The sequence below is a fragment of the Rhipicephalus microplus genome, chromosome 2, assembly GCF_043290135.1.
Source record: "Rhipicephalus microplus isolate Deutch F79 chromosome 2, USDA_Rmic, whole genome shotgun sequence".
NCBI classification, from domain to species: Eukaryota; Metazoa; Arthropoda; class Arachnida; order Ixodida; family Ixodidae; genus Rhipicephalus; species Rhipicephalus microplus.
The window spans coordinates 134739175-134757950 of record NC_134701.1 but is presented as its reverse complement, the minus strand read 5'-3'; the positions used below and the strand labels follow the sequence as shown (position 1 = coordinate 134757950).

At 49.4% G+C, this 18776-nt stretch overlaps 1 long non-coding RNA gene across 1 annotated transcript in view; it reads left to right on the top strand.

Moving 5' to 3' along the window:
• Window positions 1-228: 228 nt before the first annotated feature.
• Window positions 229-18776, top strand: part of LOC142786322 (uncharacterized) — a 61650-nt gene continuing 43102 nt past the window's right edge. The window contains exon 1 of the long non-coding RNA XR_012889011.1: window positions 229-446. This is a non-coding gene — a long non-coding RNA (uncharacterized LOC142786322). The remainder of the gene's footprint in view (window positions 447-18776) is intronic.

The following is an 18776-nucleotide window of genomic DNA, read 5'->3' as shown; positions in this document are numbered from 1 at the left end:
ACAGACAAAACCATGTATCATCGCGTATAAGCTCCCAGCTCCTTGGGTGACAATGCAATCGAAGGCTTGCTGATATAAACATAGTCAAGAGCGTCAATCAGTTCGGCCTCCACGATCAAACGAGTCATCTCCTTTTTATGCCGACCAACAATGATTGCAATCTTTAACAAAGGCCGGCAACCACATGCGTGAATGCAAAGAGCGAGCTTATTGTGTGTGAGCCGAACTTATACGTTGCCTATTGACGCTCTTGGCGATATTTTTTGTGTGATGTGACGGTTCGACGCGGCTACGGAAATATCTGGCTGGTTTGATGCAAGTCGGATAGGCGACGCGGCAGTGCAATTCGTTGATGCGTCACCAAACGTCACCACTCCAGCTGCCCGCCGTTTCGCATCTAAAAGTTTATTCAACTGATGATGGCACATTCCCCGTCGTCACTCAAGGTAAACAGAACTAAGCTGCAAGTTTGCACTGAGCGTTTTTATTGGCTCTGCATACAACACGCCGTGATCGCTTGGCAGGCAGAGGTGCAGCGCTGCTAAGATCGATGTCGTGGCATCGATTCGCGCATACGGCACTTGCATTTCAATGGGAGTGAAATGAACTAACACTCATGTACTTAGACCAAAGTGAACTTCAAAGAACCACAGGTGGCCGAAATAAATCCAAAGCCCCCAAACCCGTCGTGCCTTTTGATGATATGATGATTTCACCACGTCAAATAGTGAAAACTTGCATGCGCCAGAGCCGTGGTCGATATACAAGTGCCGCTTTGGAAACGAGCTTGAAGAAAAACCAAAGCGACAATTAAATGTTCCTTGATTTTGCGAAATCAGATCGATTATCAACCGGGAGAAATCTTGGGGTAATCATAAACACGCGCGATTCCATTGGGTATTGCCTATTATGATGCTGGCTAAGTGAGCGGTTAAAATAACCAAAGTAATATTCAAATCAGCGAACGCGTGTGCTCAAACATTGATATCATCCGCAATAAGCTTAGCTTGTGTTAACGCGGTACCTATACGAAAGAAACACTACACTGACGTACAGAGAAAGCTAGTTGCTAAGTTGATGGATGACTAACTCGCCCAAGCTACATGCAACACATCCGAAATGAAACACGCTGCTGCAGAAAACATGTATGGTCCAATTGCACATGCAACTTTTGCGCATATCATTGGGCTCCCAAAAAGAGCTGTAAAAGGTGACATTGCACTTGTGATCCGACATTGTTATCATCTGATGCAAACCTTGGCATAAGTAAAACTCCCTTGAAACTAAGCAGTGCGCATTGCAGTGCTACCAGCCACTCAACAGGGCAGACATAAAATTGCACCAATCATATTGCTTGGCAATCAAGTAGAAAGCTACCTTGAAAAAGGATTGAATTATTGTATACTTTGAATCCACACAGAAAGTATTCAATGAAGCAGGACAACCGATTAGCGCTATGGAAGTGGCGGGATTTGCGCACTGGATTGAAGCAAGCTAGAAGTAAATAACGGTATGCTATTGTATTTTGTAACACTGTAGAGAAGGCCAAAAACAGATTCTGGTCAACCTCTCAGCTTTGCTGCCATAATAATTTCTCTTCCTCTGAAGAGCAGCCAGAAATGATCAGATACGTAGATTATTGGCCTATTGTAACAAAGAGAAGGTTGTAAGTAATTTTTTCTGAAGCATTACTTTTACGACAAAAAACGCCCCTTTTCTCAGTCAACGTAGACAAGCTCGACAAAAATCGCAGAATGCGTGCGCGGCCAACACGGCTGAACCGACGCTACCCTTTCACCACAATTTCTCCAGCGACGAAAGAAGGCTTTGCGCGCATACCGCGAGACACAAACCCAGCAAAAACCCGTGCATTGCGAGCATAGCTTACCGAAAAGACAAGATGGTGAGAAGGGGAGAGTTCTGCGGTAGCTTTACCCGTAGCTTTTTCCACGTACAACGGCTGCCTGTTTGTGTGTGTCACAGTGCACGACAATGCCGCATCCCCCCGACCCACGAACGGGTGCAGTAGTCTTTGCCAGACTCGTCAGGCCGGCGCACTTTTTTTTGAAGAAGTAAGCTCTGGAATTTAGCACGTTGTCTGGAACATGGTCAGGGTATTACACTTGAAGCGAAGCAGGTAGTGTTTGAACAGAGCGTGTGGAGGTCGTGGGTGAATCCTTCTCCAATAAAAAAAGGAAAGAAAGAAACAAGAATGTTGGAGGAAAAACGTAGGGAAATGGGGGAGGTATGCACGATAATGGTCTCAGGGAAAACACTCGCGGGGGATGGGAATAAAAGATGCAGTGAAAGAGGAGAGAAAATGATCTATATACTAAAAGAAAAGAGAAAGAAAAAAGAAGTTCTAAATCGTGAAGGGGAGAAGCGCGTGGCCAGTGGCGGACGGAACTCGTAAGTCTAGTCTGTGGGAGAGAAAAACAAGAGAGAGACGGCTGAAATTGGAAGTGGCGAGGGCGAATGCATGCCTTGCTTCAAGCGCGCCTGCAGATACCGTGCGGCGCATGCGCGGAGCAACCGCCTTTTCAGAGCCACCCACTGCAAGACCAGCTCTCTCTTCCTCAACCTCTCCTTTCCGTCTGTCATTCATTGCTGTAGGCACTGCACCGCGCTCACAATCCGGCTAGGCGCCTTCTTTTAACGACCACCACCATTGCTGCAAAACCTTGACAGCGGGCGGCCGGCTCGACTGTGCTGTGCTGTGGTATCGAATGTTTACTAGGTGCCATCAGACTTAGTATCCTTCATCCTTGTGTACATCAGATTCTCATTCCTCTTCACTCGTGGTAGTTCACGAGAAAAAAAATGAGTGAGCACTGCAAAAAAATGACCTTGGAGAAATATTGCTTCTTCCGCTTCATGCCTACCGACAGGGCCCCGTGCTCAAGCCGCGAGGGTCATCTATGCAACATCTTCGGAGACCTCCCCGTGTGGAACGAATTATTCTGGCGGGTTGGCATGCAATTGAAGGAACTTTCCCCGGGCAAGCTGTCTCTCGTCAAGCTGCGTGACGTGAGCCACCCATTCCTGAAGGAACTGCAGAAGAACGCTGTCATGCTCCTGCAACATTTGTTGACTCATCACCGCTGTTTCTGTGCGCTGGAAATCAATGCCGACATGATGGAGGACCACCACGAACTCATACGCGAGGCACTTCGCAAAAGTCTGAGCCTCAGTAAGCTGAAGTTGAGGCTGCGACACTCAGCTATCAGGCAGTCGCAGAGCTTCGTCGAGGCGCTGCCGCATCTCACTCAGCTGCGAGATCTCGAGCTCGGTCACGTGCCTTTCGACCGCGCATCCGTGGAGGCCTTTTCGGATTTCCTGACAAGCACCCGCTCGCTGACTACGCTCATCATAACCGACCAAGAAATGGAGAGTGAACACGCGGTCATCGTCATTCACGGACTCAAACGGAACACTACAATCACAACGCTGTCTGTCAACGCAAGTCTGCTGAGTCTAGACTCGTCTCAGTGTGGCATGATGTTCTCTGGCTACATCAGATGGAACAAGACACTTCGTACGCTGACTGTGACTTCATCGTTTCTCACTGGATTCGCCGATCTTCGTCCGACAATGGGGGCGCTGTCCCATAACACCACCCTATTCGAGCTGAACCTGATTGGTCTGCTTTTGGATGTCCAGAGCAATCGCGTCATCACCAACATGCTAGTCGTGAACAAGACTCTTAGGCGCTTCCGCATGGTTGATTGCTCAGGTATTAGGTGTCCGTCTCTGCTCTACTCTAACGTGGAAGCCGAGCTACATTCCATCCGGAGCGAGTCTTTGTGGATGGTGGCTCTTAAAAATAACAAGACGCTGAGAGAGCTTCACCTGAAGTTGTCGGGGATCATCAAGCCGGCTGATTATAGTCACTTATTCAAGGCGCTCGCTCAGAACTCTTCACTGAAAAAGGTCATCTTGCAGGCCACAAGTGACGACGATATGACCAAGATCTGCCGTGCCCTGCAGGATACCGGAGTGCCGGAGCGTTTTTCCATCGTGAAGCCCCGCCACCTGGATACTGGTTCGGAGCTCCTAGAGTGCACTGAGTTTACCTGCATCAGCGTAGCGTGCTGTGTACCTTTCGAAACCCAATCACTGCACAGCACAGTGTACCTGCTGCCGACATGCAGCCACGTGAAGTTGCTTTGTCTCAGTATTGCCGCGGAGTCGTTGAATAGCCAGTTGAGCATCTTCATTGCTGAGTACTTCGCGAACACGACGGCGCTTAGGGAGGTGGATCTCACATTCTTCCGCAATACGGCACGGGACATCACCGACCCTCTCAAAAGGCCTCACAGGACGTTGTTAAAGGCATTGTCCAACAACAAGCTCATACGAAGGCTGTCAATTGATGGTATCTGCTTTGACGACGCCGAAATTAATATGATGGTGGGCATCCTTCATTCAAGTAGGTCGCTATGCCATCTGTCTTCCTTCCCGTGCAGCCACGGGTCGTCAAACCAGCTGATCCGGAAGCTGTCTGCAGACGTCACAAGCAACTACACTCTTCTGAGCATCAAAGCATACAGGTGTGTGGAATACTGCATCGAATTTTTCGCCGTCGAGGACGTCGTGCGTCGCAACTTATCATTAGTGACACGCGGGGCCAACTTCGTCCTGGGGAAGAGGCACAAATACTGTGCGGCCGCCGCCGAGCTGGTGCAGTTCAGCTCCGGACTGGTGGAGAAAGTGCAGGAACTGGCGCTGGTCGATGAAAACAAGGCTGTGTCGCTGATTGCGAGAAGCCTTAAGAGCTTCTCCGACTTGGATGAATTCATGTGTTTGGCAGGAGTCGTGAAGTGCAGTGTGGTTTGTGACAAACGCGCCGATGGTAAGAAGCAATTGGTCGACCTGAATCACGACTGCTGGATGCACATCAGGAAATATCTGAAGGTGGGCGACATCCTGGATTCAATATAGGTGCAGGTTTTTGTTTTAACGTCGTACCTGTTTTCTGCGTGGTTTGACGATGAGTTGGAGCTTTGCCGTTTGTTTAGGCTATGACTGCAGAGATTGCGTGCGCGTATATGTAAAATATATCCTGACGCATACAGTTCAAATTGAACAAGCTTCCCGACATATTGGCTCTCAATCCAAAGGTCAAATCATCCCTTCATGTGCTGCTAATTAGATCCGGGGGCTTTTAAATCAGTTCGTAGCCTTTCACGAAGGTGAAAGCCTTTTGAATGTTTTTGCTTCACAATTGTTCACAATTGTTGCCTCTCTTTGTGCAGCGCGTCGAAGTTTGGGAGGGTGTTTGTGCCGACGAACAATACTTCATTGCCATTCCTGCGTCAGTTTTTTGTTTTTGTTTTCACCTTGATGCAGAGTTGCCTTTAGCTGATTGTTTTGGTGAGCTTGTTGTGCGAATGCAGCTTTGTCAGTCCCTAGTAGCGTCTTGAGTTTGGCGGCGTGTTCTCGTTTATTTGATGCCCGATCGCGGTGATCTAGTCGTTATGACACTCGACTGCTATCACGAAGGTCGCGAGACCGAATCTCTGCAGCGGCCGCCGCATTTTCGATGGAGGCGAAAATATTCGAGGCTCGTGTACTTAGACTTAGATTCTCATTAAAGGAACCTCAGGTGGTTGACATTTCCGGGGCACTCGAAGTTCTCTTTGCAGTATTTTTGTTTGCAATAGTTCGTAAATTACACTCCTTTGACAGCGATGTCGCTACGAGCACGTTGAATTTTACGAGTGAGTGTTGGAGTGATACATTTTTCAGCTTTCTGGAATGTAGTTGCAACTGCGTGCTCGATGTCATCGTGCTGTAAGACTGGATAGCGATTGCAATAAAATTCTCGTAAGCTTCTTCTGACAGCTTTCTAAGTTTGTTTCTGAGCTAAGCGCATCCGTAATCATAATAACCTGCTGTGAACGGGCAGAAATAAAATTACACGAAGTACAAAATGACCATAATTTCGTACTGTATTCTGTGCGATATAATAAAGAAACAAAAGAAAACATATACAACGAGTTTCATGTTGTAGAAATTATGAAATGGCGAAAGTGCAATAATGATTGAAATTACCTTGGGTACAAATTTCATCGTAACCATAATTGTGGCCACCATCATCATCAGCTTGTTTTATTTATTTGACGAAACGTATAATTTACTTTTTGTTATATTTTCATTCTTCCCCACTTGATGATGATGAATATTTGAGACGATGCTTTCGTATCAAACGGGCAGAATTAGGTTGTCCTAGCCAGACAAAAAAAACAAATGCACCTAAAAACTAAAAAAATAAAACGTCCACAAGCGCACGCACCCCGCATCAGTTCGTATACTCTGTGTGCACACCTTCTATTTTCGTCCACGTAATTCACTGTTACAACGTTGCAAGCCATCACTGCGTTAGCTTTGTTTCGGTGGTGTGGAATTCTGCATAGTTGCCTGCACCAGCCGCTCCATCACCTCCGGGTGGCTCTGTGTCACTTCTGCACACAATCCCCAGTGCCTCGTAAGTCGGGAGTTTTAGTGCTGGGTACCCAAGTGGCTTGCGTACCCAGGACGTTGGGGCGGCGGTATTGCGCGTGCGCGAAACCCCAAACAGATGCGTCGCAAGATCGTTGGGGTGATGCGTCCGCGCGGCCATAAACAACGCTGCCACCACTGGCCTCCTAGCGGAGATAAGCTGCCCTGGAGCATCATGTTACCCGTGATGTCACTCACCTTCACGGTGAGCAAAGCCTAGGCTGGCCAGCGCCACCACTATCACTTATAAGTTTTAAGCACAAATATTATAGTGGATAGCCACTATACAAGTATCATGACACAATGGCACCAAATCTCGGACAGCATGGATCGGCCACCTTGTAAGGTCCACCTTCGCAGGAACTGACGGTATCCGCACTGCGGATACTCTAGCCGTCTAGTTAACATAAGTCAAAGTGCGAGCACAAATAGCGATTACATTGTTTCAGCCAGATTACCAAAGCTAGAATGGCCGGGAACGTAAAAACTAAAAGTATGCCAGCCCTCCGACGAGATAAATAGGTGGCGCCATCTAGCGCGGTCGTAGTGAGCCAGACAATCACAACATTGTTATTGCAGAAACAGTGTGCATTGTACGTTTGGTGCGAAAACCGTGCAGCGGCCTTATTACAAATTAGTAACCTTTTTATTCATTTTCACATCAAAAACATTACGCGTAAGCCAACATGTTCATGACTGTGGTTGCACGAAGCTTCACAAGATGTCGACACTATCGTAACAGCAACATTGTATTTTTCACCTTTTTGCGATAAAAAAGTCTCGTGATTTTGCAGCAACGGTGATTAATTCCTATGTAAGTTAAATGCAGTTTGAATGCAGTTAGCATCACCATTTATGGTTTGCGAAAACGTAAAGGCATACATATTTACGTGTGATGAGCTCAAAACGTTGGTAGAGGCAACGTTTCTAGAATAGGTAAGTTGCAAAACTGCCCGCGTTAGACTACTCGTCACACGGCGCTGGTACAGCTTCCGGTTTGGTGGCGCTGGCGGAGCAACAAGCTTCCGCTAGCAGACGAAAACTCGTAGTCGTCGTGGCAAGACGCCGGGGCGGCCATTCTGAAAGAGTTTTGCCAACAGTATATTATCGGGATTTGTTGTGTTGCCGCAGAAACTTAATACTGCGTAATATTTAGCGGTGTAAGGCAAATACAGTATAGTTTAGGCTTTCTGAACTGCCCACGATAAACGATGCTTGATATATATAGCATAACATACGAGTATGTCCATTAGTTGCTAGTTAGTGTACATTCACAATTGATTTTAGACGCGAAAAACCCAATTACAATGTCTTATATCCTCTCTTGTGACTGTGTTTTTTGTGCCTGAAAATAAATTACAACTATGTGGCGCAATAGCATGGCTTTTGTCTGGTTACGTAGTCAGCTTTTTTTTTCATGTAAGTAACATTCTTTAGCAACTTAAACCGTGTAAAAGCTGCGCGTGTGGCCCTTTTCTTGAGCACGTCTTCCCTCTGCTGCTTCTGGAGTTCCTCTAATGAAACCTGTTAACACAGCTGCAGTCAAAGCTTTGAGCAGAGACCGCACTTTGGGGCATCGGCGAGCACTTCGTAGTCATTACTCACGAGGGTGCCTGCTGACGCATGGGGACAGAATGAACACACTTTCAGCCTCGTGAAGTTCGGCCAATTGGGTGATGGTATCTGCATTGCCGGGCGACTTGCCTACGCGATGATGACGGCGACTAATGGTGACTGTCATGTCATCTGCGACGACAACGCATTTCTCCACAAATGGCGCTCTTTTTTCTTCTTTGAGCACTAGAAACACCACGTCTTATTCTCAACAACTTTTAGCCAGCATGCAGCAAGCAAACAAACGTTTTTTATGTCTTGAAGCGAAATGACGCCACTCATTGACGGCAAGTCGGGACTTATTTCACTGTCTTCGAGCTCAGTGCTCAGAGATATTCTATTCGTTTTTGCCGATAATATTCTGGAAAGTACCCCGCTCCTATCGGGCAGCTTTCACTTCTTTATGCGGCTTTTAAAAAGTAAGTGGGCGAATTCGGGAATATCAGCGGAATGCATCCTTCGACGAGGTCCCACTTTCTTCTGGTGATTTGTACCTTCTTACTCTTGATGATGTGCGTGAAAGTCTTCAGGATGCCCTCCACAAGAAAGTGCATGTCACACACACGTGATGTGCTGGGCGTTTTCTTATCCGCACGAGGAATAGCGTGTTCCCATGCCTCTCACTGCTCAAGTACACGCGGGGCACAAAAAAAAATGTCATGGTGTCTCTCATTTCCTGTAGCCACTCGTACAGCCAGGAACGCAACATCTGGGCAAGATGAAAACACGCAACACATACAAAGCAGAACAGGGCACGCTGAGGCACAAAACTGTTAACGCAGAAACAAGCATCCATGAATATCGACGTACTGCAACATGCACAGCCGACGGAGGTTACGGGTGTGACACAAGCGAGCATGCAGTGAGTGAATCCGGATGCGACAGTAGCGCCCCATTTGTCGCTGGCAGCGGCAGCGCCGCGCAACATCGCTCAGTTTGGCAACTTACCTAGTTCTAGAAACGTTGGGTAGAGGCACGTTCCGGTAGAACGGTAAACGCAAACTCGTATCCAGTAACACGTTAACATAAAGAAGTATACGTACAAGCTACAAACTACACAAAGTTACACGTTATACTGTTGCTCTGTCGTCGTGCTTGTTGGACTACGACCGGCCGTCTGGATTGCTCGGCATCGACGGTGCCGGATTCAGTCGCAAGTGTGGCGCATACGAAAAAGTTTTTTTTCCGTGTTGATAACTGTCATATTATTTAAAAATGATGTATTAAAATTAGTTTATTTCATGTGACTATGTAAGTTTAATTTAACACTTTAAATCGTAAACATAATAAATAATACTTACGTGACAATTAGGACGCTATGGCGCTGCGAGCGCGTGTGACCTTCGTGCGGCTTGCGTTTGCGTGCGCGCCTCTATAAGGCATTCCAGTTGGGTATGGGTTGGGTACGCAACGCCGCGCGCCCGCAACGCCCCAAGAGCTTGCGTACCCAGCACTAAAACTCTCTAGTACCTTGGTCAGTAAAGAGTTTTAGTGCTGGGTACCCAAGCGGCTTGCGTTCCCAGGACGTTGGGGCAGCGGTACCCCAAGCACATGCGTCACTAAATCGCTGGGACCATGCGTCCACGCGGCCATAGACGATGGATGGATGTGGCTGTACCCTTTAGATCGGGTGGCGGCTAACGCCACCTAGCCATAATATTTAGTGAACTAACCACTAGATTTATCCCATTTTTGCCTTTAAATAGTAAAGTTGAGGACTGGTACTTTGCAGTGAAGGGTTTAATTTTCACTCGTGCTTTGACTTTAGCCACCAATCAGACAACCTTCGTCTAGTTAATTCTACCCGCTTAAAGTCTATTTTGCCCTCCCTGTCTCTAGACCCCAGTGCTTTGAAAAACTCTGTGCCATCATCCTGAACTATAGGGTGAAGCCCTTTACAGAACATTATCAAGTGTTCGGCAGTTTTCTCCTCCTTTCCACATGCACTGCATACCGTGTTAGAGTGTACTAAAAGTGTTGAGTGGCGTGACCACGCCTCGCCGCCTGATGCCTTCCGCGTTGCCTGTAGCGGCGGCGCTGCAGTCCATTAGTACTGAAAGAGCCGCACGCCGCGCACTGGAACTGCAATGCGCTCCGATGCCTCCGATGCGCTTTTTTGATGCAGATTTCTTCGTACCTTCCCATCATTCATGTCTAGCGCATGATGTCATAACCCTTGAAGTATGACACGATAATCTACTGAATTTGAGCTCCATAAAGGTCCTTGTGAGAGATGTAAAATTATTTAGAAAGGTCGTGTCTTATTCGGACTTCTCTCAACTCTTTTTCGCTGAGAAGGCGTCAACAATATTGATAATAACTGAGTCAATTTATCGGAAGTTAGCGGCGCTCAGAAAGCTGTGAGATGAAAAAAAAACACCGTGTCAAACGCACGCAGAACCAGGAGGCCGTAAGTAGAGAGGGGTCAGGCAGGGAATCTTAACCCCCTACACCGCGAAATGTTTTCGTAATTTAACTTTTCACTGTATACTAAAATATTTACACGTATTCACAGTGACCACCAATTACCAGAGTTACTCCCCCCTAAAAAGAGAAAAAAAATCCTGGGTAGTCTTGTGGCAAAGGTTTACAGTTGGTGAAGCTGAATATAGCGTGCCTTTGTACTAATGCGCACCGTAAATTTCACCTTGCGACAGTATGAGGTCTCAAAACTAGTTCAAGTCTAACGTAGTTGGACAAAAAAATACATGGCGTAAAAAAAGCGGCTGCTCTAGGGGTAGATGAGACGCGCCGCCAGAGGAGGCGACCAAGAAAAAGGTGAAACATATTGCCGCTTACTAGGGATGCGAGTAAGCGGCAATATGTTTCACTTTTCTTTCACCAACATCTGTACACTTTTATGTGAAAAATGCTTTTATGTGAAAAGTTTTTGTTTAACCAACGCCTAAAATGTTTCCCCAACGCCTGCCTACACTTTTGCCAAATAATAAAAGAACTACACCTATGATACCAAACATCGCCATAAATTTTCTCGCATGCAAGGGCGTTACATATATATAATATTAGGATAGCAGTAATATTTAAGCTGTCGATACAAAATGTGAACTCATTACAGTGAATTTACGCAGAGGAACAGACGGGCTATGTATAATATACAGCTGGAACTCTTTAATACGTTTAAGATAACCCTTTTCACACATAGTTCTTGACTAGGAGGTATAGGCGTTCTTTCAGATCAGCTCCCAGGCTCGGCCTCCTGGAGCTTGCATAAAAGAAGCGAATTGAGTGCGAAAACACGCGGTTGAAACAAGAAAGCCTTTCAGAAATCAATAATTATTATCTTCCACAAAACTGGGATGATAAAACTAAATCGCCACCAATATAAATGTTCTGACATCTTTACTTATAATCGGGTTCCTCATAAAACAATTTAGCGCATGTGGACTTATATGGGGACTTATACGAGCGCGCTTTTGATACTTTTCTCTTTGTACCACGCCAGTAACCACTTATGATGTAGCGCCACTGAAAGCGCTGCTTGAGTGAAAAGCTAGGCGGATCCGTGCAAATTTTGATTGTACATGTCTTCTTTTTTTTGTCAGCAGGCTCTTGAAACAGTGAATGTCCCGACGCGATTTCAGCGTGACTGCATGTTTACTCGCGCAATATTGCGCTTAAAAGGTGTGCATACACTGATAAAGGCTCCGAAATGCATTAAACGCAATAAAAACAAGCAAATACATCCTTTCACGGGCTACTCGCGCGGGCTCCCAATGCAGACGCTTCTGAGATCTTCAGTAGATAGATAAATAGAGAGATAGATAGATAAATATATAATGTGGCCAAGTACCCTTTGCAACGGGCGGACTCAATGAAGTGTCCTAGCCATATTGTAAAAAAAGAAGAAAAAAAACACGAAAGAAAACATGAGTTAAAAAACACACACGTCAGAGTTCACAAGTCACACACTTCCGGCAACGTGTGTGTCCGCCGTGGGTGACCGTCTTGTGTCCCTCCACCACACTTCGAGGCGAGCTTTCGTGGTGCGCACACTTTTGCCACAGTGGTTTCCCTCCGCATAAAGAAATCCGAGAGCTTGCGGCAGGGTGGTGCCCTCTACCGTAGGGGGAGTCAACTTCGAACATCGTAGGAGCAAGTGCTCGATAGTCTCCCGCTCGCCACCGCAGGACCTGCACACCGCCGTGCGCGTCTGGGGGGCGCAATCATAACGGCTTCGATAGTCGAGAGTGTGCAGTGCGCCCACCTAAGCCTCGAAGAGGAGGGCACCACCAAAGCTGATGTCGTACAGCGCTAGCTCCGTCGCAATAGCTCTCTTGCTTTCCCGGTAAATGTGGAGGGTAGTCTTAGGGAGCATGGCTAAATGCCACATTTCTCCCTCTGCCTCACGAACACGGTCACGAATGCCATTTGCAGTCTCTCGCTCAGGTCCCGTTTCGATATAGTCGAGGAGGCCGTATTTCCGCCTCAAGAACTTTACTCTGGACCTCCATTGATTGCGGATGCACTTGATGTAAATATATCGAAAGAGCCTGCGTGCCCACCTGTTGTCATTCGTGGTCCGTAGCCGACATTCGAACGAGATTTTGCTGCGGGCCTCTCGAGCCTCGAACGTGGACCATCCGACATCCCCCTGGATAGCCTCCACGGCGACACGGCCATGGCATCCCAAGGCTATGCGGCCCACCTCTCGTTGCGGGTGTTCCAGCCAATCCCGTGTTGGGGCTGACAGACATATGGCCGAGTTAGCGTAGGTATGTCCAGGTACATGTACGGCTTTCCACAGGTCGCGCACCATGTGGTATCGGCTGCAGCCCCACAGGCATTGTCGACGCAGTATGCTGCTGGCTCGCTGTGCCACTTGTTTCAAGTGGGTTTCATGCTCCACTATGAGCTTGTCTGAGGTGGACAGTAACACGCCTATATAGCGGTATTCCTCCAGTCTTGGAAGCTCCTCGCCATTTGGTAGTACCAGAGCAGCCTCAGCACAATCACCAGAGAACTGGAGCACCGCTGACTTCTTCGGATCGAAGGCCAGGCCTAGGGTGTCCAGGTGGTTGGCTGATGTCTCGACCAGATGCTGCATGACGATAGTTATAGCGCGAGAACAAAACGACGACACAGAGACAAGAAGGACACGAAAGTCTCTGCGTCGTCGTTTTGTTCTCGCGCTATAACTATCGTCATGCCATACCAACTAGCCCAAGCTGCCACTCTTCTCAGATGCTGCAGTTGTGTCGTATTTTCGGCCAGCAGCACGAGGTCATCCGCGAAAACAAGGCCGGGGAGTGTCCAAGTCGTTGGGGTGCCGTCGTAGGACCCATTGAGCTTGAACCCCACACCTGAATCCAGGAGGGCATATTCGAGACCCGCTGTGTATAACATATACAGCAATGGGGAGAGAGGGCAGCCTTGTTTCAGTCCCCGCTGTACTGTTACTGGGCGCGTGCGGGTTCCACCAAAGGTGGTTTCAACTGTGTTGCCAGCGTAGAGTCGGTGCAGTAGTTCGATCCACACAGGTGGCATATTGAGTTTTTCCATCCGAGAAAGAAGGTGCCCGTGTGGCACGCTATCGTACACCTTGGCCACGTCTGGAAAGCAGGCGATTAGCCCGCGAGATTCCCTGCGTGCGATTTCGATGCTCTGTAGGAGCACAAAGAGATTGTCCTCTCCTCACCGATTCCGACGGAAGCCATTTTGCAGCTCAGTAAGTGGTGCCTGCGTTTCCGCCCACCCACTCATCCATCTCTTGATGACCTATGTGAAAAGTCTATACAGCACACTGGTGACGGTGATGGTGATGAAAAACATTTTTTATAAAACACAGAGGTACGGGGCCAAAGCATGACCCCGCTACATAGTCGGCGTCCTTAGTCCGGGACACCGCATGACGAGGCCCCTACTCGCGCCTGTCTCACCAGAGCCCGTTGAGACTCTAGTGATGAGCAGTTGAGGAGGGCAGTCTCCCATGCCTCTCGGGAAGGGATAGGGGAAGGGGGTAGGTGGAAATTTCTCGGACATGCCCACACCATGTGGAAGATATCACACGTCTCCCCACAGTGTGGGCACCGCCCATCTGTGTTCGCATCGAAATGTTTTAGGATTGCAAGACAGAGTAGAGTACCTGTCTGCAGGCGCCTTAGAGTACGCTCTTCCGCCTTACTCCGCCCCTTTGCAGGAGCCGGGTAAAGGCGGTGAGTGTCGCGATAATAGGTCAGAATTTCTTTGAACCGCAGCAGCGGTGTATAGGCCTCCGAGTCATGAGAGCCAATGTGAGGAGCCCGGTGGGTAAGCGCTCGGGCGGCCGCGTCAGCGGCCTCATTACCTCGTAAGCTCTGACGGCCAGGAGCCCATACGATGCGTTTCGGGGCTGGATCAGCGAGAGCCCGTTTTAGAATTTGGCTGGCTAGGGGGGATATCTCTCCTACCAAGTAATGAGCACATGTTTTGCGGGAGTCCGTGATGATAACTTTCGAGTTGGGGTCCGCAGCAGCAAGCGCTATCGCGACTTCCTCAGCGTGCTCTGGATTTTGTGCTCGGAACAAGAGCCCATTGACATGCTTTCCCGGTGAACTACACAAACCGTGTAAAATTCCGTGGGCGAAGGCCCTGCTATATCTACGTAGAATACACCAGGTTGGGAGCCGTGTTGCCTCTCAAGCGTCCGAGCCCGCGCCTGTCTTCTGCTTTCGTGCGTGTGCTTATCCATGTTACTGGGGAGGGGAGAGACCGAGAGCATATGCCACCACAGTTCCGGAATACGCTCCGCCTCCTCTGCAGTGCAAGTGTGCTGTATATGTAAGCGGTTCAGCAGGCGGCGCCCGGGAGCCGTCTGCACGAGCCGCGTATATTGATTGATAAGGTGGGCCTCCCGCAACTCCTGGTAGGAGTTGAGCACACCTAACGCCCTCAGTTTGGCGTTGGAAGTGGCCACCGGGAGATCCAGAGCTCGTTTAGTAGCCTTACGAAGAATGGAATCTATTATTTCATCTTCTTGCTTGTTAATGCGAAGGTATGGGACGGCGTAGAGGATCCGGCTAGTCACGAAGGCATGGGCGAGCCGAAGCGCGTCCCTGCCCCGCAGACCACCCCGCTTGTTGGAAACGCGGTGGACCATGGGCCCTACCTGTTCGCCTATTCTCTTGTGTTTCGCTATAGTGGAGTCCGGTCTGAGTCTGTGGCGAATGAACAGGCCCAGAATCCGGAGCTCCTCCACCTCTCTGATGGGAACCCCAGACAGGGAGATGTGTATGGCTGACTTATCTCTTGGCTTCGCTCTAACGTGCAGAAGCTCTGATTTGTTTGGAGCACATTGGAGTCCACAATCGTTGGCATACGCCTCGACTATGGATGCGGCCTGCTGAAGGCGTTCCTGCATTTCACCAAGGCTCCCTTCAGTGGTCCAGATTGTAATATCATCGGCATATACTGCGTGTTGTGTGCCTTCCACTCTGGCCAATTCGCTTGGAAGGCGCATCATAGCAATGTTGAAAAGGAGCGGTGATAACACTGCTCCCTGTGGGGTACCCCGTGTTCCCATAATGTACGGGCCATATTCCTCGTCCTCGATCCGAAGAAGTGCCTGGCGTTTAGAGAGAAAATCTCTGACATATGCAAAGGCCTTAGCCCCGCAATCGCTGGAACTCAAGTTAGCCAGGATGCTGCTGTGTTTAACATTGTCGAAAGCCCCCTTCAGATCAAGGGCGAGGATGCCTTTATTATTGTGTTGCATAGTGATGGGCTGTATGACGGCCCTGTGGAGCTGGAGAAGGACGTCCTGTGCAGACATGTGTGGGCGAAACCCAAACATGGTGTCTGCAAAGAAGCCCTTGCCCTCAAAGTATGGCGAGAGGCGATCCCGTACCATCGTCTCCATAAGCTTGCCCGCGCACGAAGTCAGTGATATGGGCCTCAGATTTTCCGTATTCACGGCCTTGCCTGCTTTAGGGATAAAAGTCGCAAGTGACGTTTTCCATTCTGGTGATGGTGAGTGGTTGCAGTTGGTCACTGTTGCCTCCCCTCTTGGGCACCAGGCACACCTTGCCGCGGCGCCAGTCCTCTGGGATGGGGTCACCTATAATAATGCCAGTGAAGATGGACGCCAAGGTCTTTCTTGCATTCCATCCAAGCTGTTTCACTAGCCCAGCTGGAATTTCATCCAGTCCTTTGGCGCTGTGGGGTCCAATGTTGGACATGGCTCGGTCGATTGCCACACGGGACACCTTCCATTCGCACTCCGCCGTGGTGCCGTTGTCCATCTCACATCTTTTTCCGCCAGGCTGGTACGACACTCCCTGTTGTTCTGGCGACGGGTTGTCATACATTCGCTGCCTGTGGCTTGTCAGGTGTTCTGCAAGGTCAGTGACAGCTTGACCTGTTGCGTGTCGGAGAGTTGGAATGGGGGCCTCGTTGTTGAGCGACGAGATATATGTCCAGAATTTGCACGGTCCGTTGTTGCCCGCTTCTGTAATTGCACGCAGTTGTTTTTTATTGCTTTCCGCCATTTTCTGCTGGACCATCTGTTGCATGTCTCTCTTGGTCCGCAAGAACTCCTGCCACGCCTGTTGGCATTCCTCAATCGAGAGGTGCTTTACTGCGTGTCGGTGAGCTCCATTGGCCTTACGGCGCGCTTCAGGTGCCGTTTCCACCTGCTGCTCCCACCAGGCCTTTGGTCTGGCGCCTCCTCGGGATTGTACTCACTTGTCATAGTGACACATAGTGCGTAAAAGCTCTCCCACGAACTCCTCGTATGTGGTTTGCTGTGCATGTATGGCATTCTCTTCGAAGTCCTCCGCCACTCGTTCAAAGGATGTTGCCGGTAGGTAACGTCGAGCTGACTTGCGGCATTGTGTCCGACGATTCGGATGGACAGAGGTAGAGAATGTCAGGGCGATGCGATTGTGGTCACTACCCAAACTATAGCGCCCACTCTCATCCACATTCATTCTTGTCAGGTGTGCCGCTAGATTAGGCGATATGAAGATATAGTCGATGCAAGATCGACTATTTCTGGCGCTCCATGTAGTCTCGCCTATGCAGTCGGGACGGAGGTTGGCGACTTCAAGGGAGAACGTTTCTGTTAGCTACAGCATAAGTGCACCGTTATGGTCCTGGAAACCATTGATGCTTTGGACATGTCTGTTGATGTCTCCCATAATTAGGATCTCTCTGTTGGAGCCCCAGCGTTGAATGTCTTCCGCGATAGCATTTTGCCCTGGATCAACGCTCAAGTATAGGACTGCAAAAGCACTGGTATGCCCAAGATAGCACCCGTCATCCACATGTGTTCCTTGCAGGAGCCCTCCAGTTTCTTCCATTTGCTTTCTATGCCATTGCGCCACAAGGCACCTAATCCGCCTGCTTTGCGGGAGCCGGGCTCTCTGTTGTTACCCGCTCATTGCCAATTTGGGTGTGCCGGTGGCTCCGCTAGCCCGAGAACATGAGTCTCCGCGACTGCGAATAGTGTCATCTTCTCGGTTTCGAGCATCTGGTACAGCTCCTCCCATTTGCAACGTTTCCGCCCTCCATGAATATTGAGGAAGCCGACATTCGCATTGGCCTCTTTTTTTTCGGTGGCGGCGGCAACGTCTCTTCATTGTGTTAAGTTTGGGAGCATAGCGTGTTTGACCATCTGTGGCTATTGTACAGCTATCTGTTGGCGGACAATGTCCCCCATAATGTGAAAGCGTTCTGGGTGCGCACCGGGGCTGGGTGGTCGCCATGGGACCATTGCAGGGTGGGTGGTGCCCTCGTGTGGTATCCATGTCTGCGGAGCTGGGCTCGCCCTCGGTGGGCATGGTTGTGTGCTTTGGGTCGGTAGAAGTGCCGTGTTCATCAAGTACATCGGGTGGGGGAGGTCCTGGGTGTTGTCTCTGAACTCCCTGTGTGACGTATTGTGAGTCACGGCTGCCATTCCAAGGGGTTGCGGTGGCGGGGGCGTGGCTGGCGTCTCCGAGGTAGGCGAGGAGACATTTGGGTCTGACTTCCACCGAGGTGTGCGGTTGGACTTGTCTCTGCTCCTTCGAGGCCTCTGTAGTCCTAAAAAAGGGCGTATCGCTTGGGCCAGTTGGGTCGCGACTTGGCGCGTTGTAGCTGACAGGTAGTGGATCCCGTCCTGGGCTAGTCGCTTTTCGCCTGCCAGTGTATCGGATAGGTCAACAAACGTCCCCTTTAGAGCTCCACATAGCTTCCTAAGCTCAGTGTTAAGTAGCATTGCTTTTGCCCGCATTGCTTTGCCTCTAGTTGCAACTTCGGGGGCTGATCATATGACCAGCTTCTTCGTAAATGGGGCCACATTAAGGACATCCTGTATACCAGCGTGTAGGACCACCAGCCCTGCTCCGTGGTTTTCGCCTTCACTGCGCTGTCGGAGCAGACGCTGTAGCCTGTCGGCGGTCGCCTTGCGTTCGGACCTTTGCTTCACAATCACAGTATTGTCCCATATTCGTCGAAGATCGCCCGCGATTCGAGGTGCATTGCCATCACCGATGACTAGAACCTCGTGTGCAGAGCCTGGCGGCGCCTTTTTCTTCTCCTGTCGTTTTGTTTTCTGGGTGTTGGTATGAGGCCGGCCATTGGCCTCAGCCCCATTGCTTTCAGCTTTTGTCCTGTGCCCTGTTTTCCCAGTCTTTTCAGAATTGCATGCTTCGCTGGCTTGTTCCTTGCCTCCATTCGCCGAATCG